The sequence below is a fragment of the Canis lupus genome, chromosome 9 (genome assembly GCF_048164855.1).
Source record: "Canis lupus baileyi chromosome 9, mCanLup2.hap1, whole genome shotgun sequence".
Classification (NCBI taxonomy): Eukaryota; Metazoa; Chordata; class Mammalia; order Carnivora; family Canidae; genus Canis; species Canis lupus.
In genome coordinates, this window is record NC_132846.1 from 43,834,888 (window position 1) to 43,856,753 (window position 21,866).

At 48.1% G+C, this 21,866-nt stretch overlaps 1 protein-coding gene and 1 long non-coding RNA gene across 10 annotated transcripts in view; one reads left to right on the top strand and one right to left on the bottom strand.

The window, feature by feature from the left end:
- Positions 1-13,116, bottom strand: part of LOC140640146 (uncharacterized) — a 55,483-nt gene extending 42,367 nt beyond the window's left edge. Inside the window, exon 1 of the long non-coding RNA XR_012036815.1 lies at positions 12,774-13,116. This is a non-coding gene — a long non-coding RNA (uncharacterized lncRNA). The remainder of the gene's footprint in view (positions 1-12,773) is intronic.
- Positions 1-21,866, top strand: part of RAD51B (RAD51 paralog B) — a 696,371-nt gene that overhangs the window by 590,141 nt on the left and 84,364 nt on the right. Inside the window, exon 4 of one of the 9 annotated variants that reach the window (XR_012036811.1) lies at positions 4,404-9,686. The exons of the other annotated variants lie outside the window; for them this stretch is intronic. The gene's annotated coding sequence lies outside the window, so the exon portion shown is untranslated. Of the gene's footprint in view, positions 1-4,403; positions 9,687-21,866 lie in introns of those variants that run through there. 9 annotated transcript variants of the gene reach the window in all.

The window sequence follows — 21,866 nt, forward strand, 5'->3', positions numbered from 1 at the left end:
CACCCAAATACCCTTATCTAGACTTAATAATTGCTACCATTTGCCCTTTTCATTTCCTATTGGTGAGTGTTCCTTTCAAGGGTGGAATGCAGCAGTAAGGAAATGGGAATGGATGGAGGCATGGTGGTACTGAATGGGAGAGCACGGGGCTTTACCCACCTCAAGGATGCCTTATTTTTGCAAGAAAACAATTCCCAGTCAGATGTAGGTGCCTTCCCTTTTGGATGGAATCCCTGAAAAGGGATTTTTATGCCGGATAGTTTGTTATAGATCATACATTGTTACCACCTTAAAGTGATCTAAACTGGGACACGAATTCTTTTACTATTAATAAGGCTTTCATTTATTGTTATTTCTAAGCTTTTAATTTTCTGCAAAGAAACACATGTTCGTTTATTGCTCACGAAATTGAAAACTGAAATTTTTAGAGACTTTCCATGTGGACATGTCTCTGTCATAAAGAATTCAGGAGTTGAAACTGTGGTAGATCTGAGAGAATAAAATCCGAGTGATAAAAAGAAATGTTGGTCACCAAAAATGAAAGGTTTTAGGAGCAGAAACACTCATATTCAAAGAAAGTATATGCCAATTATAGAGGGCCCTTTCTGTTAAAGCATTTAAAAGAGTCTCTAAGACATATTGCCCCATTTCTCAGCATTAGCTTTTAGGGCATTTGAATGTGAAGGCTTCTCCCTGGAAAGGATGTCTTACAAACGTGAGAGCAACTAAACTTTTCTTTAAAATTCTATTATTCAGACCCTTCATTAATTTAAGCTGACATTCTTTCTCAATCGGGGCCAATCATCAAAGCTTTATTGTATTGAGAACCTTGAATTCGGCAACAAAGAGTGTGGGTTTGGAAGGACACGCAGGGAGGGGGTGGGCGGAGAGCTCCCAAGGCCTGAGGAAGGTGGGGGGAGGAAGGCAGTGGGAGGGAGGGTGACAGGGAAAAGCTGGAGTACTGGGAGGCAGATGGAGGGCAGAGCAGTTAGAAAAGCAGGGTGGGGTGAGGTGGTGTAGACAGTGGACAGAGGGGAGAGGGGCTCAGAGAGTCTATGCTATAAAGCATAGCCTCTGCTCATCAGCCTGCAACTTTGCCCTCACAAAGTTTTCTTTAGAGTAAGGGTTTAAAAAAAAAAAAAAAAAAGGAATAGAGGAAGAGAAAGCATTTCCTTTTCCTTCATCCAGGTGCCTCTGGATTCTTCTGCTGTGGTACCCTGCCCAGCAACAGGGTGCCTGGCAGGAAGCCCGCCCCACCCCGCAGGCCTGGGGTCACAGTCCTGTCTGGCCCAGGCCTCCCAACAGGGCTCTCTCTTCCTTTCTGGTGTGATTTACTGTGGGATACATGATGCGGGATGTACTAGGTGGAATGTACTGGGTTCATTGTTAAGGCATAAGGCAAGGAAGGAGCTTTTGAAATGTGAGGACATCACAGATGCTTCTTGAGCATCTGTGATTTATAACTAGAGTAAAATAAGATTTGTAAGGTGAACTTTAAAGCCTGAGGGACAACTGGGTTTTTTAATGCATGACTTCAGTAAATAAAGTACTAATTTTGAAAAACCAAGTAGACCCGGGTGGTCTTTTGTCTGCCCTGAAACAGTTCTCAAGGAGACAAGAGACTCAGGTGGGCAGTGGAGTGATGGCCAGCCCCTGGGGCCAGCAGCCCGGCCAAGGCCAGTCCCTAGCCCATTGGCTTCCAGCTGTGTGCCCTCAAAGAAGCCCTGTGACCTCCCTGAGTCACAATTTCCCAATGTGTAAAATGGGTGTAGGAGTAATCTGCCCAGGCTTTACTCCAAGGGGACACGGGGATGCCTATGTAGATGAATGGTTGGTTTCCAGCCTTTGCTGGTGGCCTGAACCTGGGTTAATGCACTGACCCATTCTTGCAGTCGTAAGACTTAAATGAGATCATGCTGTTCCTCAGCTCAAAATTCTGAAGGGACTCTCTTTTCACCTAGACTGAATGTAGAGTCCCTCTGCTGTCCCTCACAACCCGCATGCCCACCAGCACCTGCAGTCCCATCTCCTGTAGCTCACCTGCCTTGACCATCCCATTCTCCATGCCACACCTCTTGGCACCAAGCTCTCTTCCCCTCATGGACTTTGTACGTTGACTCCTTGTAGCAGTCCTGCTCCCCAGACAGTCCCGAAGCTGATGCCCTCGCCAACCTTCCCAGATATTGCCGTGACTCCCTTACCTATAACTTCCTGCCAAAATGTCACCTCTGCATGAGACCTACCTTGTTTACATTTCTGCCCACCCTCCTTATCCCCATCCTGTTCTACTTTGCCTCTCCCAAAGTACTCATCACCATACGACGTAATAAATAACTCATTCTGTTTACCATCCACTGTGTATCTTCCCTACTACAATAAAAGTTTTGGAGGCCAGGCATCTCCGATTGGCTCACTGAATGTCTTAAGCACCAGAGCAGTGTCAAGCACATCAAGGACACTCAGTAAATAGGTTTGATCTTTCTTAGAGGTCCAGGATATAAAACCAATCAAAGAAGGGCTGCTCTAGTTGAAGAGAATATGAGTTCAAAAATCTCTCCGTCCCTGCAGGCTCTCCATGGAATAGTTCTTGCTCCAGTGAACAAATTTGAAAACTGTTGACATTTTTTCTGATACGTAAAGCCAATTTTGAAGCTATAAAGTGCTGTGTAATGTCAGGCCCATGGGCCTGGCAAAACTGTTTGTACACAGCAGGTGTCCAGTTGGTAGAGAGGAAGGGGTCTGGAGGGAGGGGGCAAAGATCCCAGAACTGGATCCTTGCTGTCAGGCACCACTTAGCAAAGCCTGGCCCATCTACCCTCTCTTTCTTCCACACAGCATGACTATAGTAATTTTAGGATGGAAAACATGGATAAGGACTTTGTTGAGCAGCTACTATATGCTAGGCAGTGTCTGCTCCCAGTTCACTACATAAGTAATCTCATGAAATTGTCAGCCCTTTCACCATTGTCTCTCCAGGATCTGATACCTGGCCTGGCACATACAAGGTGCTCAATAAATGTTTGCTTATCCTTGACAACCCTCTGAGGCAGGTACCATTAACCCCATCTCACAAGTGAGGGACCAAAGTTCAGGTTAGTTAGCTTATTTAATATCATACAACTAGAGAGTGGCAGAGCAAGGATTTTAATTCTACCCAGACAAGCTCCAGCCACTCTGGTTCTGAGAGACAGTTTGGGTCAGACCATCCCCCTGGGCTTCCCTCAAGCAGATCTCTCTCCTGGCAACACCAGGGGATCAGAGAAGGGGTGTTTCTTTTTTTCCTTTCTCTTCTCCACCTGAGTTCACTTCTCCCTTCATTCAGTTACCACCTGGAGGGGTCTCCTGACACCTTTTGATTAATGGGCCTGCCTTTCCCACCCTCCTTGGCTGAGTAACTCCAGAGTTAGCAAGCAGTTCATCTTGAATCACAAATCAAGTTCTGAAAGACATTGCAATTTTGTGCTCAAGATCTCTCTAGAATTCAAATTCTTCAAGATGGTCATTTGCTTATGAGTGGAATGATGGATTCTTCAAGTTTCTCCCTTTAAGAAAATCTGGATGTGTCTCCAGCCCCCCCCCCCCCTCCCAAACTAGCCCTAGTTAGTTCATTTAATGTAGCTGGAATTCCCCCAAGGACCCCAACTCAGTTTTCACTCTGGCTACTTAACATGCATGTTCATTGTGCCTTCCATATACACACTCTTAGCTGGGATTTTCTTTCTTAACCATTCTTAGCATGCCGACTATTTACACCACATCGGGGCAAAGCAACTTAATATATGCCCAAACCAATTTTATCTGAGGGACAGCCTCTGAATCCCTAGCTCCCAGAACATTAGCTCCAGGGGGAAGTATCTCCATAAATCTGATGTTTTGTGCCAGATTAAAATCTCTCTTGGAAATTTCTGGTTTATTTCAGAGACAATGATGAACTCTAGATGTCATGCAGGTTTTCATTTTCTGGGTGCTTTTTATTTCATCTAGAACCAACAGTGACCTTTAGAATGTGCTGCTCCCTGTCAGATACTCTTTCTGTAGGTTTTATGTTCAAAGACTCTAGATTGGAGATGCTCGGGGTTGTCCTGGGTATCAGAAACGACCAATTCCACCAGTATTTCTCTATTAGTAAAAGGCTGGCAGGGCAGCCCGGGTGGCCCAGCGGTTTAGTGCTGCCTTCAGCCCAGGGTGTGATCCTGGAGACCGGGGATCAAGTCCCACATCGGGCTCCCAGCATGGAGCCTGCTTCTCCCTCTGCCTGTGTCTCTGCCTCTCTCTCTGTGTCTGTCATGAATAAATAAATAAAATCTTTAAAAAAAAAAAAAAAAAAGGCTGGCATAGTTCTCCAGCTGTGTGGGACTGCCCTGTGTACCAGCGGGCATTTGTCCTTCCTGCCCCATCCACAGAATGTGAGGTGTGGCCCCCAGTGCCTGGAAGAACCAGAAGTGCCTGAAGCGATATTCCAAGTACCCGTGATTGGAAGTACCAGGGAGAGTATCTCTGAAAGATGGTGACTGGGGGCAGATACCATTATGTGGTAAGGGGACGAACCTATCCCCAGGGTAAGTTGCCTCCTACCCTTGTAGCCTTCAAAGACCTTCGTTTGCTTTCAAATCGGGTCTTGATAAATATGATTTTAATCTCTGATTTCTCCCATATAAAACTGGCTGTAGGGGGCAGCCCGGGCGGCTCAGCGGTTTAGTGCCGCCTTCAGCCCCAGGGCGTGATCCTGGAGTCCCTGGATCCAGTCCCAGGTCGGGCTCCCTGCATGGAGCCTGCTTCTCCCTCTGCCTGTGTCTCTGCCTCTTTCTCTCTGTGTCTCTCATGAATAAGTAAATAAAATCTTAAACAAAACAAAACAAAACAAAAAACTGGGCAGTAGAAGGGGAGAGGAGGAACTATCCTCCTAAGAAGGGTTTTGTTCTCTGGAATGACTTTGGACTCTTTTTCAAGTTCATGATTGAGAGGGTTTCCTAGATGTAAGTTCCCAAGCCCAGTGATTAGAGTCTGGGATAGTAAGAGACAGAAACAGGGACAGTAACAAATGGAATCACCAGGACCCAACCATTGGGCTGCGACTGGTGTGTCTTCTCCCAACTGCACCCCTCATCAGTCCTAACTTGTTTGTCGATCCCTGAGTCCTGTCTCTCTCCTGCCCCCACAATTTCTAGAAATACTAACAGCTTCTGCAAGGTGAATGGCCAGAGTCAGGATCCTCTGGGAGGCAGGGATTCTGTAACTCCCCAGACCCTGCATGAGCGTGAGTATAAGGAATCACCATCCAGAGAGGCTTTCAGATGGACCACTGTGTCTGCTCTTCTTGTCCTGCTTATTTCTCTTGGGCATGATTAACCACACATGCCAACGCCCCGGCTCACGGGCCATCTCTTCCAGCCCTGCGTCCTGCCCGCCTGCCTGTCTTGCTGGGGTAGTGCTCCGTGCAGCTCTCAGCACATCCTGTTTGTTCAGTCCCCTTTGTCTTCCACTGGAGCAACAGGGAGAAAGGATTCCTCTGAGCCCCTTGGATTTGGGCTTTGAAATCAGATCCTGGCACACCTGATTACACTCAATAGCTGGAAATGGTAAGGATGTCCGATGGGCAGAGGGCTCCTGTTTTAAGCTCTGCACACCAGGAAGGCAGGGGCTGGATCTCCTCCTCAGGACCGCACTGGAGGGGGCAGGATGCTCTGGCAGGAAAAAGCAAACAGTGTAGCTGAAGGGAAATTCACTTGAAAAAGAACTTGGGGCAGTGTCCATTAAGGGGCGTATCAGCTGTCCCCGAGGACACAAAATGGGGCTTAGACTCCTTCCTCTCTGCTCACACTTCCCTAGATGGGAAACGTTCTGTTCCAGGAACTGTGTGCCCCAGGGCTGGGAGGGTCAAGCTCTGTCCTGCTTTTTCTGTAGAGGTGTGGCCTTGGAGTCCTTGGCAAAGGGAATAAAAAACGAGCAGCTTACATGCCACCACAGTGGGAAGCTCAGAAGCTCGTAGTCTTGCAAGGACTTCTCAGCCTCCATGTACCACGAAACTTTCCCACAGAGATTGACAAGTCACTGAGACTATTTCACATGTACAAAAAAGCATAAAGAGCTTCCTTATATCAACACCCAGCTTAAGAAATGAAATGTCACCAACTCAGTTAAAGCCTCTGGGGTCCTCCCCAAACCTATGCTCTTCCCTGCCTCTCCAGCAACAACCTCTCAGCCATTCTAGGCCTTTCTTACATGTTCCAGGGACGTGTGCAGCCCTCTTTGTGGGATCTGGCCATATTCCCCAGATATGCCACTCGTCTTCATGCCTTTGGGCCAATACTGCTGCTGTGCTCACTTATCTGTGATGCTTGTCCCTGCCTCAATCTTCCTTCAACCCTGGGCTCAGATGTCACCAACGCTGGGGTGGGGGTGGGGGGGGCATTCCCTATCACCTCAGGCTCTGATTCCTGGTACTCCATGGCCCTCGGACTGAGCACATGCACCATGGCCATGATGCTCGCCATATGTCCACCCAACTTCCACACGGGGCTGCAAATGCAGTCAGGACAGGTGCTGGTCACCTCTGGCTACTCCAGCCAGTGGCCTGGCCCATTGCATGCTGGCTCAGGGCAGGCCCAGTGGGGTAAGTGAGTGAATGCCCTGATGAATGACAGCTCAGTTATCAGAGTTCCAACTTTCTATCCCAGTTAACGTGAGGAAGTCCCCATGGCCCCCGTTCCTTCGAGAGACATTTTTCTACTCAAAGTCCTGTATCTCCTCTGTCCTGGAAGCACAAAACTCTTAAGTCTCTTCATATTCCTCAAATGAAGTTGGAATAAATATAATGGGGCATGAACTTTCTTCCCTCATGACTTTAACAAACAATAGTTTCAAATAGAACCCAGGGTGGGCTTCATGCAGGCCTCGAACATCTTTTTCTAGGTACCTTGTCACTTGTGTTCTTTGTCTTCTCCCAACCTGTAGAAATTCTTAAAGACAGGGAAATGTACAAACCTATTAATCTTGCTTAGAAAATCCAGCTCACTGCCACAGAAACAAAATATTGAGAAACAACAGTCTGGATAGAAAGATTTTCTCACCCACACCCATTGTTCTCTGCTACAACACTTGGTTGCTGCTGCAAAGACTCAGCTTTAGTCATGGGATTTTAGGAGATGTGCCTTAGAAGCGGGATCAAGAAAAAGCCTGAGAGTAATCTGTACCCTAAACCAACCTGGAGCCCTGGCACTGAGAATGGCCCACAGGTCTGCCCAGGAAGGACATGTAGAGAGAGGCTAAGACCAGGGGCTGGGGTGTGTGTGTGGAGCACAAAGGTCAGATTTTCTCTTACCTTTTTTTTTTTCTTTTACATTTGAAGTTTTTATCTCATAATACAAAACATGATCTGAGGTGATTAGTACACTCACAATGTTATGCAACCACCACCAATATATGACACTTTTTTCACCCCAGAAGGAAACTTCATACCCATTACTGAGTGCTTGCCAATCCTCCCACCTCTGCTCAGCATCTAGAAACTACCAGTCTGCACTCTGTCTCTATGGATTTATCTATTCTGGATATTTCAGGTAAATAAAAACATACTGTATGTGACCTTTTGTGTCTGGCTTCTTTCACCAGCATATTTCTGAGGTTCCTCCATCTTGTAGCATAGTTCAGTACCTGGCTGAGTAATATTCCATTGTATGGATATATCTCGCGTTTTGCTTATCCATTCATCCACAGGTGGATTATCTGGGCTCTTTGCACCTTTTTTGGCTGTTATGAATAGTGCTGCTGTGAACTCGTGTGTACATGTATCTATTTGAGTAACTGTTTTCAATTCATAGGAGTAGAATTGCTGGGTCATAGAGTAATCTATATTTAACTTTTTCAGGAACTGCCATACTGTTTTCCTAAATGGGTGAACTATTTTACATCCCCACCAGCAATGTACAGGCACAGGTCAGATTTGTATCCTCATGGGAATTCACAATGTTCTCAAGACTGTGGGGTCATATTGACTTTCCACCTTTAGCTAGATTCTCGTAAACATGAGGGATTCTGTTAGCATGTGATCCAATGTTTAGAGCTCCCATATTCATGAAAGCTGAACTCTGCTCATGCCACCCATTACCATCTGTGAACCAGAAAGAGGAGGAACACCGTTAAAGAGAAAGCGACAAAAGCAAAGTTATTCATAGTAACTGCAGAGGAGAAAGGCCAGGTCATCAGCAGAGCCCCACTGAACTAGCCTGGTCAGAGGAAAGGGGCATAGAGCTGGTTTAGTTCTTGAAACCACTCAGAGGGAGTCAAAGCATATGTTAAATCTATATGTAAGTATCATTTGATTGGAAGAATTAAAAAAACACCCTGCTATATGATGATCTTTCTTCTTCTTGCACAGCCTGATAGCGGAAGCATCAGCAATTTGGAAAGAAGGCCTTCCAAAGAGAGAGGCCTTGGAAGCCCTGAGACAATGTCCTTTCTGTTAGGCATGGACCTTTATGGCTGAATATGGGCTAAAACAGGAAAGAGAGCAGGGAGGATCTCTCAGAGCATGGCCCTGTGAAGGGAGGATGGCCAGAGGAGGCTTTTAAGAAAAGAGAGGGTTAGGGTCTCCTGGACACTTTCTGTGAGTGGAAGGCCTCGGGACGATGGCAAGGGGAAAAGAAGAAGGGGAAGAGTATGAGCACCGGAAGAAAAAATGCTTCCAGTGGGGTTGGCAGGAAGAGAGACTCAACACACCATTTGAAAGTAGGTCTTCACAGCTCTCTTGTAAGCCTTTCAGGGGCTTTTTTTTTTTTTTTTTTTTTTCCTTTCAGGGGCTTTGAAACCCCAGTGTGTCTGGCTAAGAACAGGAACCCCTGGAACGCAGTTCTGATTTTAGTGCTGCCCTTGAATGCAGCGATGTCTCAGTTTTTTACAGGGCAGGAGGAACTTATCTTCACTACCCTCCAGGAACCAAAGAATGAACAGCCAGATTACCTTTTGAAGATGGACCACACCCCTTTCTTAGGGCTAAGGGGAGAACCATGGAAATGAGTGATCCTCCTCACCAGCCACAAGTGAGAGCTTTTGTCTTGATTCTTTTTTTTTTTTTTTTGTCTTGATCCTTTAGTCATAATCCAGCAGGACATTTTACAGGGCAGATGGATGTGGTGGGCAAAATGGCAGCCTCCAGAAGATATGTCCACATTCCAACCCCTGGAACCTGTGAATGTGAACTTCTTTGGAATAGGGTCTTTGCAAATGTAATTAAGTGAAGGATCTTGAGATAAGATCATCCTGGGTTACTTACTTAGGTGGGCTCTAAATCCAATGACAAGTGTCCTTATAAGAGAAACAGGAAAAAGAGGAGGCCATTTGAGCATAGAGGCAGAGAATGGAGTTATGCAGCCCCAAGCCCAGGAATGACTGGAGCTATCAGAGGCTGGAAGAAGCAGAGACATGTTCTCCTCAAGAGCCTTCAGGGGAGCATGGCCCTGCCAACATCTTGATTTTGGACTTCTGGCTTCTACAGCTGTGGTGGAATAAATTTGTTTTAAGATGCTGGGTTTGTGGGATCCCTGGGTGGCGCAGCGGTTTGGCGCCTGCCTTTGGCCCAGGGCGCGATCCTGGAGACCCGGGATCGAATCCCACGTCGGGCTCCCAGTGCATGGAGCCTGCTTCTCCCTCTGCCTGTGTCTCTGCCTCTCTCTCTCTCTCTGTGTGTGACTATCATAAATAAATAAAAATTAAAAAAAAAAAAAGATGCTGGGTTTGTGATGATTTGTTGTAGCCACCTTAGAAAACTAATACAATGAGGTTGCACAGAGCGATGATGTGACAGGAGAGAGAGAATCTAGAAAACCAAGTCTAATGCCTGAACTTAGGGCTGGTATCCAAGGCGAACTTTGTCAACTTTGTGCTGTGGGTCTGTTTTCCTCAAGAGGTCCTCATGTTGTCACTCCTCACAGCTGAGAGCAGGGCCCACAGCTCCCTCAAGGATGCTACTCAGGATCAGAGGAAGTCAGATCAGGCCCTCACACCTATTTGAAATGGTGGTGATCATAATGACCATAGTCTATAGAATTCTTAATATGTGCTATGTAATTTACATACTTATCTTGTTTGATCCTCAAAACCATTCTATGAGATTAGCATTCTCATCCCCATCTTACAGATGAGCCAACTGAGGCTCTGAGAGGTCATATGGCCTGTTCAAGGTCATAGAGGGAATGATGATGGCACCAGACCTGTGCTGAATCCACAGCATTACAGAAGATTCGAGCCTCACAAAGACGGGTGTTCCAGCACCCCACAATATCCCACAATGCCTTGCTGGCTGATGAGAAAGAAGTGTTTATTTTCTAAATATTAACACCATTGACACTACAGTTTGGGTAAGGATCTGGTTAGACCCTGCTAACAGCAGATGGACGGCAAAACATCCACATTCCAGGAAAATCTAGTCCCAACCGATACTGATCGAGAAAGGTCCTCTCAAGCCCCAAGGCTTTCTCTCTCCTTGGCCATGCTGGGGCAAAAGGTGAAACCCCTAATCAAGTGGCCTCTCCCTGTGAAAGGCTGGACAGTCCACAACCAGAACCCATCTGGCATAACTCTCTCTCCCATCGCCAGGAGAAGAGAGCAAGCTGCCTAGAGAGAAAGGCTCTGAGAAAGCCCAGTCCTGGGCACACCGACACTGTCTGGGGCCCTCTCTTCATCAGGATGGACTCAGGCAGGCCCAACACCTGGAGTCCCTGTGCCTTTCACAGAGTCACAGGCAGAGTTTTGGAGAGGTCTGGGCTGACCTCTCTCTGGCCCCCGCTTAGGCTAAGGCGTGGCTAAACGGGCAGCTTCTTCCCTGTCCTCCCAGCATTCTGAGTTGGAGGGAGTGCAGGAGCAGAGAGGCGACCCGAGGGCCTGCCAGATTTCCTCCTACGCAGACCTCTGTGCAAGATAAAGTCAGGCGAGGCTGTGCCACAGGACGACAGCATAATAAATCCCCTCCGGCCTCCTCCCGGGCCCATTGTTCCTAGTGCAGCCGTTGTTTTGAGTACGATCAAAAGGAAGGAAGAGCACTGTGCTATCAGGCTGGGGAAGAAGGATGCTCTCCTGACCGCCCCTGTTGCCCTTGGCCACCCTCGTTTTAAATATGAGGGAAACCGAAGGGCAACATGCAGCCTAACCCATCCCTGTGTGAGGCTCAGCGCACCATTTCCGAGGCCCCCGGCCCCTCTGGTGAGGCAGGGATCCTGCCCAAACTTGACGACAGCCACCGGGGGTGGGTCACCCGGCCGTGTCCCTTTCGCCCTGGGCAGGGGGCTGGGAGGCCCGGGCTCAGGGTCAGCAGCCGTGTGGGGAGGGCGCTGGAAGTGGGCCCTGGAGTGGCCGCTCAGCTGTTGTTTACCCCTTGGGCTGAGAACTGAGGCCAGAAGGCCACAGCCATTGGAAATAATAGGCCCTCAAAGGAACTTCCCGAATGCGGCTGGCCTGGTGCCTGAGGCTCAAGACTGCGAATAGCTTGGTTCTTGGGAAGCTGGTGTCCTGGGGCCTCGCAGCCTCTCCTACACAGAGCCAGGTCCACGCACGGGGTCGGGCTCGGGCTCGGGGTGCACACCTCAGCCCCCGCAGCTGGATTCCTGTGAGGAACTGGGGCAGAACGCACCAGCTTCCCTGAGGCAGGAAGGGCGGAGCTGAGGGTTGCTCCTGAAGCCTGCAGGCTCAGGGGGTCCTCGGCCTCTCTCTCACGTCCGCCCTGCCCAACGCCCAGCCTGATTCCCCAGGTGCCCAGCTGCGGTGGCCCGGTCACCTCTGTCTGGGCCGGAGGCCCACGTCTGAGCAACAAAGGCGCCTCAATGGGGGAGGATGTCAATGTGCTTCCTCAACCAGAAAGGAGGTTTGAGTTCGGCCGAAGCAGCCCAAGCAAACAAGCAGAAGCCTGTCAATCGAAAGATGGGGCTGCTGGGAGATCACAGGACAACAAAATGAGAACCATTATCAGTCTCGTCCCAGCCTAAGGAGGGGAGAGCCTTTGAAGCCTCAGACAGGCCGAACAGAACTTTCCACCTGAGAGGCGCTGGAGATGGGAGGTCAGGCTGCACACAGCCCCCATGAGAACTGATCAAAGCCTGCTGCGGAGGGAGGGGACCTACAGCTGCAGCCCTGCTCCCCCCACGGGCCGCCCAGGGCTTTCTGAAGGCAACCAGGCTGCCCTTTCGAGGGCCTGTGGGAAAACCCAGCCCAGATGCACGGTGCAGCCACCCTCCCACCCCGCCTCAGCGCCGCTGGGAGAGGGGAGAGAACCCCTCAGTGGTCCTGAAAAGAAGAGGGAGGGAATGGAAGCACATGGAAAATGCTAAGACCACCCACCTGATGAGGGCCTACCTTTTGGGAAGCAATAACTCCTGGCTTCCCTGGTGCCCCTCTGAAAGAACAAACCGACTGAACAGGCCTCCTCGAAGCTACGCACTCCCAGGGATCTGTGGGATGCCCGGCCCCTCGGGAGCTTAATTTAATCTGTGTTGGCCTCTCGGTGCCTTTTTGGGGCTTCCTTGATATCCCCTCTCCTCCCTGGCAACCAGAGAAATGGCAAGAAGCCTCATTCAGGGCTCCACAGGGTCCTGTGTGGATGCCTCCAGTGCTTCTCTCAGACTGGACAGCAGGATCTGCCAGCGAACACTCTAGGGTCATCTTCCACGCTGGATCCAGGAGGCGAGAGAACCTGTGAAAACGTTCTCCCTTGGGTCCTGCCTGAACTGGATGGCCTCAGCCCACCCTGCTGGCCTCGAGCCCCTTCCCTCCTGCCCAGAGCTCACCTTCCAAGGACTGGGGCTTCACAGAGCCTGTGAAGTGGGTGCAAAAAAATCCAAAGCCATTTCCACTGTGCTCTCCTTCTCAAAGGGATGGGAATGTTCTTTTCTTCTCTCTCCTGGGAGTGGGTCTGAAGGGAGGGTGAAGGGGGATATTAATGTGGAGGCCTGGAAGGGATTTGGGTAAAGGGGGAATGACTAGAGGAAATGGAAGCACTGGGGGAACTGAGATGAGAATGTTCCAGAACTGCTGGTTTAGCTAGCTGGCATTCTTTCCAAAATGGATGAATAAGGACTAGAGAGAGGGCCTCAGGGTAGACTGGACAGAAACGAAGGTAAAGGCATTTCCTCTCCCTCTTCTCAGGGGCCAGATCCTAAAGAGGGGGTGGACAACCAGGAATTACTGACCTGCCACCCACTACTCACTGTGAGATTTATATCTTTTTATTACTTTGCCGGAGAGATGGATGGGATTATCTCCATTTTACAGGTGATGAAACAGAGATTCCAAGAATTGATCAAGGCTCTCCGAGGACCACATGGAACTGCTGGGCTGGAACTCAATCCCCAGGCGGCCTGGCTCCAGAGTTCATAACCTTCCCCACTCTTCCAGGCCTGCCCTGCCTCCAGGGGCTAGGCATATGGTGGTAGATGCTTTGGAAATATTTGTTAAATTGAACTGAACTGAGCGGCTGAACACACACAGGCCTCTTTCACCCTGACTAAGAGGAATCCTTTGAGGGTCCGGGTTATGGAAAGAAATTCTCTGAGGCACCAAATAAAATCCTTCTCTGAGGTGCAAGGAGGCCTTTTTTGAAATTAATACCTAATAAAGTTTACACAGACCCCAAAAGGAAAAACAGAAGGGAACTGGAACAATAAAAAAGCAAAGTAGGTAGATAATAAAACTTCAGAGTGTTGTCTTTCATCCAGGAAGCACAAAGCATTCACAGGCTCTAATTACACCTTCATCCCCATGGCCCTTTCTGAAGTTGGTAGGCGCATGTTAACAGTACCCCTCCTTTTAGGCATGGATAGGTTTGGGGTACCAAAAGCTTATGCAATTCTCCCCAAGGTGAATAGAACATGGCCTCATTCCCTAAACCTGTGTGTTGGAGGCCACTTCCAGCTGTGTTTGCTGACTCAGCAAATAAAACCAAGTTTTCTGAGAGGTTCGAGGGGTGGGGGTGGGAATGAGAAGGTCTAGGAATGAGAGGGGCAAAGCTGAGGAATTAGACCTCACTCAGGCCTGCACACAGTATAAATCCCCCCTTGTTGACCGTTCTTTATTATGCACGTTCTTTAATTTAGGCTCATGTTCATTGTGTAATTTGGTGGGTGCCAATGTGTAGGACAGTAAGCCCTCTGATGAAGGCGACAGGAAGGTGATGTCTGGCTGACACACACCCAGGAGTTCTTGGGGGGGGGGGGTGGAAATTGCTCCTATGTCCTATGGACACACTGGATGTTGAGGCTCAGACAACTGGAGATGGGTAAGGGGACTTAATTGCAAATCTTTTTTTTTTTTTTTGGCTGGTTCATGTCCAATCATGTCATTTCTTGGCTTTAATAATATAATAATAATAATAATTGCACATGCCTTTTTAATAGTTCTCCACTGCCAAATAGTGAAATAGTGTTAGGCACAAATTCCTTCACTAGACCCTGAAGTCCTTTTCTAGTATGACTCCATCTGGGACCCCAGTCTTATTTCTTGTTCCCTCTTCTAACTTCTGTGCAATGGTTCCCAATTTGTGAGCTGCAGACCTGTGGGCAGGAGTATAGAGTTTTAGCAAGGGGTCCCTAACTCTGTACGCCACACCAAATATGGGTTATAGTCCAAATCAATAGTATATGAAAGTGTGTAATTTGTGTAATTTAAAAGGGTTGTCAAATTTCTCCCAGTTCTTTGTCATTGTGTGCGTTCTTGGGTACTAAAGTTCAACAATTATTAGAAGAAAGGGCCTGCATTATGGTAATGGTTTTCAAACTGGGGTCCAAGGAACCCCTCAGAGAGCCCTGATGTAGAGCTAGGGGAGGGATTGGGATGGAATCAGAGCAGATGGGACCACACTCCACCACCCCCACTGCCACCACCCCCACCCCCAACATACACACACACACACAACTAACTCATCCCCTCCCCTTGCAACCATCTCTGCTTTTATCAGTTTTGCACACTGGCTTTCTAGTAAGATTTTATTTGAAAAACAGACTGCTGGGGAAGAGAGGGGTGGAGTTTATAGGCAGTGGCCAAGGACAAAGTACACATACTTCTAGACAGCCCCTCGCCACTGTTCAGTGGAGCGGTGAGAAATTGGTCACGACCCCGTGTGTGCCTACCATGAGTCAACTGTGGTGTATAAATGATGCAAGAGGAGGCATTCCCCTGTCCAGTCCCATGGAGGAGGCACCCAAGCTTGTTCATTTCTTAGATACATTAAGTCCGTCTGGCTCTTGGACAGAAAAAAATGAAGTTGTACAGTAGTCGGTCCCATTGTCAATGCAGACAGTGTCCCCTTTGCAATGTAATGCGACCTTTACTGCTGTCCAAGGAGGGGAGGAGAATCCTCTGTATACCAGCTCTTCTTGTGCACCAAAGTTCCTAGAGGGGTAGTGGTCACTTGGGGCCTATTTTCATCTCCTTAAATTTCTACCCAGATTTGTCTTTGCTCATTTGGCTGGTGCCTGCCACCCAGGCCTTGCCCTCAAGTAGCTTGGGTGTAGGCCTGGAATACTGGGAGCAGGAAGAAGTGGAAAAGCAGGACCCTGAGAGACTTCTGGAAATTCTTCAGCTGAGTGACCATCCATCCTCTCAGCCTGGTTTCAGACAGAACAACAAATAAAGAAATGCCCTGAACAATCCAGAACAGTGCTCATTAGCATGGGAGACTATGGCAGGAGACCCAAAGGGATGCCTTTGTCCCTGCTTTTCACTCCACCATCCACAGATGCCTTTAAAAGCCACCTTCCCAACACTCGAACTCAGGGAAAATGCTACAAAAGGGATGGCAGGACTCTCTTTACATGAATGGCCTGCTAGAGGCAAGTGAGAAACAATAGCAAGCAGACCCAGGCCTGTCACAGCTATGATTGAACCAGTTGGAATGTGGTTCTGTGTGTGTGTGCACATGCGCATGTGTGCACTTCAGACTATAAATATGGCTCTGGGTTCCTGTTTGCTGGGGGGAGTCTGAGGGGGCACAAAGCTCTGTGTGTATCAGAGACTTCAGGGAGCACCCACACACCTAAATGCTCAAATTTACAGATGGAGGGAGTGGGGAATCAAGGGGAAGTTTTGAGAATGGGAGTGTGTCTGTGGATGAGCACAGACCTCTGTTCATGTGTGTTGGGGGAAACAGGAATTTTGTGTCTGGGTAAGTGCATACATATGGCATGTGTGCATGCGTTCAAGTGTGCGAAGAGGTAGCTGAAAGAAAGTTTCAAGAGTCTATGAAAATTCTCAGTTAGAAAAATATCTTGGCAATTCCCCATACCACAGGTTGGTACACATTCAATGCTTGTGAAGTTCATTTCCTGTACTAGTTACCAGCCCTTGTGCATACAGGACATGAAATGTGATTTAGAGCAAAAACTCCAGGTATCAGAGGTGAGCTGTGGGACAGTGTATTTTGAGGGGCGGGGGTGGGCAGCAGAGTGGAGGGGAGTCACCACCCTGTGTCTTTTAAAGGACTATTGAAATCAATTTTTAATAGTAACCCAGAATTCCCACCCTGGTATGCTTGGGAGAGAGAGAGAGAAGGTAGAGATCTAATTTTTAAAATTCTGTCCTTCATTGCTCTGAAGCCATGTTAGTGCCCGATCTGCTCGTCCAATAGCAGCTGGACATCCCTGTGTGTGTATGTGTTTTTAAACTTGTCTGGCTTGTTCCACTCTGAGCTTTAGTTTGTGAGCCTGGCCTCAGGAAGTGTTTATGAGCTTTTTCACGCTGTTTTCTTTTGAGTTGCTTTTGTTTGGTGGCATGGAAGGGGAGAGCTTGACTTAGGCACTTCAGATCATACAGGGTCCTCCGACCGGCATCCACAGTGAAGCTGGGAAGTTTGACCCAACATCACCATGGCATGCATATGAGCAGACATTGCTGAACACTTCAGTATGGGGAGAAACCACACTCTATAAACAAACTCCTTGGCATGCGACCTCCTCAGAGTCTATCTTGCCAGTATATTCATTCATGTGACACCCAGATCATAAATGCTCAGTGGCCGCTAATTAACCATGGTGCATTCTAGTCCAACCAAGGGACCAAAGTCAACAGAACCCCCATTGTTCTTCAGCATAGCACAGTACCTTGCTGGATCAGGTGTCCTGAACACACACGGCTCCTGATACACCTGCATGAGAGTCACGAGCCTCTGTTCTTCCTCTAGTCTAGACTCCAGGAAGAGTAGAAAAATCTCCTGGATGTCAGGTTCCATGAAGCAGAGCCCAAACCTATCAGGAGGCCAAGTCTAGACAAAACAGAGCTCTGCAGATCACACCCTCAACCTTTGATGCTTGTGGAAGGAAAAGAGTACCAATCAAGGAGTGTGCCAGAAGGCTCACTGGGAGGTAGAGGCGAGAAGAGCCATACCTTGTCCTCTATCAGGCCAATGTCTAAGCCCCACTTAAAGCTGTTTCTGAACGCGGCATTCCTACGCGGGCGTGCTGCCGATGGGGTCATGTCCCAGGCTTTGCCTGGGTCTGATGCAGGACTTCAGTTGTTTATGGTGATAGGAGTTTGCTTGATATTCCATCCCCACTTAGTTGGCATCCCTCCATCACCCTCAAGCAATTCACAATATCTCATCCTAGGAGACCTCTGAACAATAGCAGAACTGGAAAGATTGGGACCTATGACTCCTCAGTGAATTCTGAAACTCCTTTGAAGCGATGCCTAAAGTTCAGGGAGAAGCTTGCCAAGGAAAAAAGACCTTGAGGCAGCAGTGGAGATGGAGTGAGGTACAGATCTTTGTCCTTCGTTGGACCTCTCGGCTCCTGTTCACTGGGGACCTTGACATAGAGTTCACATTCTATGCAAGCTAGTGTAGCACTCTGTTCATCTGTGATTCTATTCAAGGCCTGACATAGCTGCCTATTCCAGACCACTGTGACTGCAGCTGAGATGTGTCCTTCCTTGGCTGGAAGGCTCCATCTGGAGCCAATCCTAGCCCCAGAGGAAATGGGCTCCTGTGGGAAGAGACTGCTCCAAGGCAGCAACTTTCTGGGTGCCATGCACTTGCGGGCCAAGACTAGGCCCTGGGAGGATGTGGATTTTCCAGGCTTCCCTGACAGGCCTCACAATAACCCCAGCAACTACTTTGCCCCCAACAGCCCTGGAAGGGGGTCTGATTACATTTCTAGGCAATAGCTTTGGCATCAGAGGTTCTTCACTTGGGTTTCCTTGAGAGGGCTTTGCTTTTAGGGAATGGTGGGGTTCCTCTCCTCTGTCCTCCCCAAGAACCCCATGTATCCCTCCATCACTATGTGTGTCATGGAGTCATATCTGCCCCTTCCTTGTGTCTTCCCCTGCTAGCAAAGAGCCATTTTATGGGCACACTGGAGGGTCTGGGGTGGCCTGAGGTCCTGGCTGGATGAGGGTCCTCTAGGGCCTGCAATGAGTACCCCCAACACTCACTAGCCATTGGGCCTTAGAAAAAGGCACTTTTCAAGGGGTTTGCCCTCATTCTCATCCCCATCCACTGACACTCAGTGCTATATACCGTTACCTAAAAACTGGAGGTATATTTCTCTGAGCCTCTACTGGATTATTTGTAGACCTATATGTGAAAAAACTTCATAAAATGGCCAGTACAACACATATAAAGAGTTGTATTCTGTTAAAATCCCCCAACTCCCTTCAGTACCATCATCTGATGAACAGAAGACTTTACTATGACTCAGAGGCCTGGCTCTTCCTAACTGTGCTGTTTCCCATGTGATTTTTGGTGAGTTGCTTTATCTCCATGACTCTGTTCCTTCATCTTTGAAGTGGAAGCATAGGGCTGTCAGGGAGAATACTTTAAACCCTTAACTGAGTGGCATGATTGTTGGCATCATTCCTTACCGTCGTTGGTTAAATGACACACAGACACTTTTCTGAAGAGTGATGTTTGGTAAATACTTTGTCTTTGTGGGCCATGGGGTCTCTGCCACACTACGAAAGCAGCCACAGATGATACATACACAGGTGGGCATGGCTGTGTTGCAACAAAATTTTTATTTATGAAATGAGGCTGTGGGCCTGATTTGACCCATGGGCCATGGTGTGCTGAGCCCTGTTCTACCTGGGGATAGGTGCTCAGGAAAAACTTGGGAAATTGATGTTAAAGATAGGTGAGTAGAGACCCTCTGTGCTCCAGATCCTTGATTTTAATTCTGTTTACATGAGCCCAGGTCTGTGTTCCTACCACGGGGTCACCTCCACCTCACTCCCCTCCTCCAGCTTTGAGAGATCACAGGCTCATTCAAACCCACCCACTTAATAGAGAGCAGAGTTTCTGTGACTTCTAGGATCTGTCCCCTTCCCCCGCCCTCCCCAGGACCTTTCCCCTCCATCCCGTTTGTGGGACACACAATTTGTAATCTCCTTAAAACCAAAGAAGCCAGGTCTCTGATTCATGTAGATTAAAATCAGCTGCAACCTATTAATGGCCCAGAGCCCAAGACAGATTTTAGGAAACAAAAACACTGGACCAAATTAGACTGAACTGGCCTCTGTCTCCAGGGGAGGGAGGTGGGGTAAGAGGCTGGGGGGTGAGGGGAGTGGCCATGTGGTTTTAATTAATTTGGATTCTCTTCCTGAAGCTAATTCTCCCAACACAAAGCATGTGTAGCGTCATGGAAGCAGCCAGCCTTGGAGCTGGGCTCTCCCTGGTGAAAGCCCCAGGTCCTGTTGGGGGCTGGGGCTGGTTGTGTGTCTGTAATTAACAGGTTTCAAAGTGGTTATTTTGGAAAAGAGAATTTCAGTGGCGCGTTAAAATCCTTTCATCAACCATCAGCCGGCATCCCAAGGCCTCCAGCAAGGCCCGGACCACTTAGGGCTTCAGAGAGCTTGGAATTCCCAGGGTCTTATTTGAGAATGTGGAGGCTTTTGCCATGGGTTTTATTAGGTTGATGGTTGCCATGACTTTCATTATGTTGTTTGGTTACTGGGATCATAAAAATGTTTCTCTCTTCCTAGAGTACCTAAAAACATTAAAAAGAAAATAAGAAGAGCTCCAGCCTTTATGACCATTACATAACATGTGAGCTGTGACTCCCCCATGGGAAGGGGCTGGCTCTGCCTCTGGGCCTGGGTTGGGGAGGAATTGAGGGTGGGGTGGATCATGAGGCTGGAGGAGACAGAGCAACCAACCAGCACTCCTTTCTAATCTCACATCTGAGGAAACTGAGGCCTAGGGAGATACCCCAGCAGGAGCCCATCTCATCTCTTCTCAGACTCTCGACTGGGTGGTTCTTTATCCTTCTGGTGCATGAAGGCAATGAACAGGGTAGGAAAGGTAGAGAAGGAGTCTGAATTCTATTGGACTGGTGTTTTAGCATATTTCTAGGAGTAGAGGAAAAATGGCAAGCTCACATGTAGCTTAACATAACATGCTGCAGTGGACAGGGGAGCCATCCAAGCCAGTGCTTGGAATCCCAACAATGCTCATAGGGGGAGCTCTCCTCAGACACTGCACTGAGGCCCTGAGAGGGAAAGTCACGGGGGCCTATGTTGGCACCCAGAGCCCCGAGCTTCGGAAAGGAGGGAAATAGGTACTAAATCCTACAAGCCACAGAGATGATTTCTTACTTGCTCTGAATATAAAACCTCTGAAATCTGGTCAAACTCCCAGAATCACCATATGGGGTAACAGGAACTTTTAATCTATTATCTGATAAATGGAACACCAGCCTGGCTTTACTTCCTATTTTTGATGATGGCTACCTTCCAGAACCTTCTTTCATGAAGGACATGAAAAATATTTTGGGAGAGTTGCTATTAAATAACCCCTGGTGCTTAAAAACAATGGGCAGTCTCCAGAGCAGCAGGCCTTGCTTTCAGTGGGACACCAGCTAGATAGATCTAATCCACAATAAAGCTGTACCACAGTTTTTCAGAGGATTAGAGAATGTCAGAACTGGGAGGGAAATTCAAGTCCAGCTCATCCAGGCCAGTGTTACAGATAGGGAAACTGAGGCCTTAGAGCTGGAGTAGAGGGTCTAGCCCATGGTTCCCAGCCATCAGGTTTTTGCCCAACTATCCATTCCTCACCAGACTACATTCCTTTTTGCCTTGACATTTTCATTCGTTTTGTTCAGTACTTACTGATTACCTCCTCTGTGTCAGACACTTCTAGACACTGCTAATTTCTTTTCTTTGAAGTTTTGAGAAGAAATAAAAAGAGATACAATTCTGTGGAATACATTAAAGAAAGAAAGGCAATTTTTCCCCCAAAATCCAGGTCTTAGGGAAACTTTGTGGGCCTGGACATTCTAGAGAAACACCTACTGTTTTGGATGTGCCTCTCAGAAGGCCTAATGATATCATTGTCACATAGGTATGGGACTTACCTAAGCTGCATCTGCTTACAATCCCTACCTCACTCCCAACAGCCACCTAGGTAGCCTGGCCCAAATGATTCTGGGACTGAAAATTGTCAAGGATTCCCCTGGATCCAAGGTTGAATGAGTGCTGGTAGGAACCCAGGCCTGTTGAAGGCATGCAGATGTACGGGTCCCTCAATCTGTTTCCCATCTCCTTACCTCCTGCTGTTTCTGATACATCACACTTGTCGCTATCCCAGCTTTTGTACTTAGTGTCCTTTTTGCCTTGAATTCTTTTTCTCAGGCTGAATTGGATGCTTACTCTCTCTTCATTCCAACCTCTGCCCAAAGTTCACCTCTCAGAAATGTCTTCCTGACTCCATCAGAGAAGTGTGCAGTCCCTCACTCCTCTCTCTCTACCTTGCTTTATTTTTTTCAAAGTATCTATCCCCTATTGATACATGTATACCATATAAATATGCATATGCATATTGTTGTGGTGCTGGTGTTTGGTTGTGTTTGCCCATTGTCGTATGCAGCCCCACTAAGATTGTAAACAGGTGAGGAGGG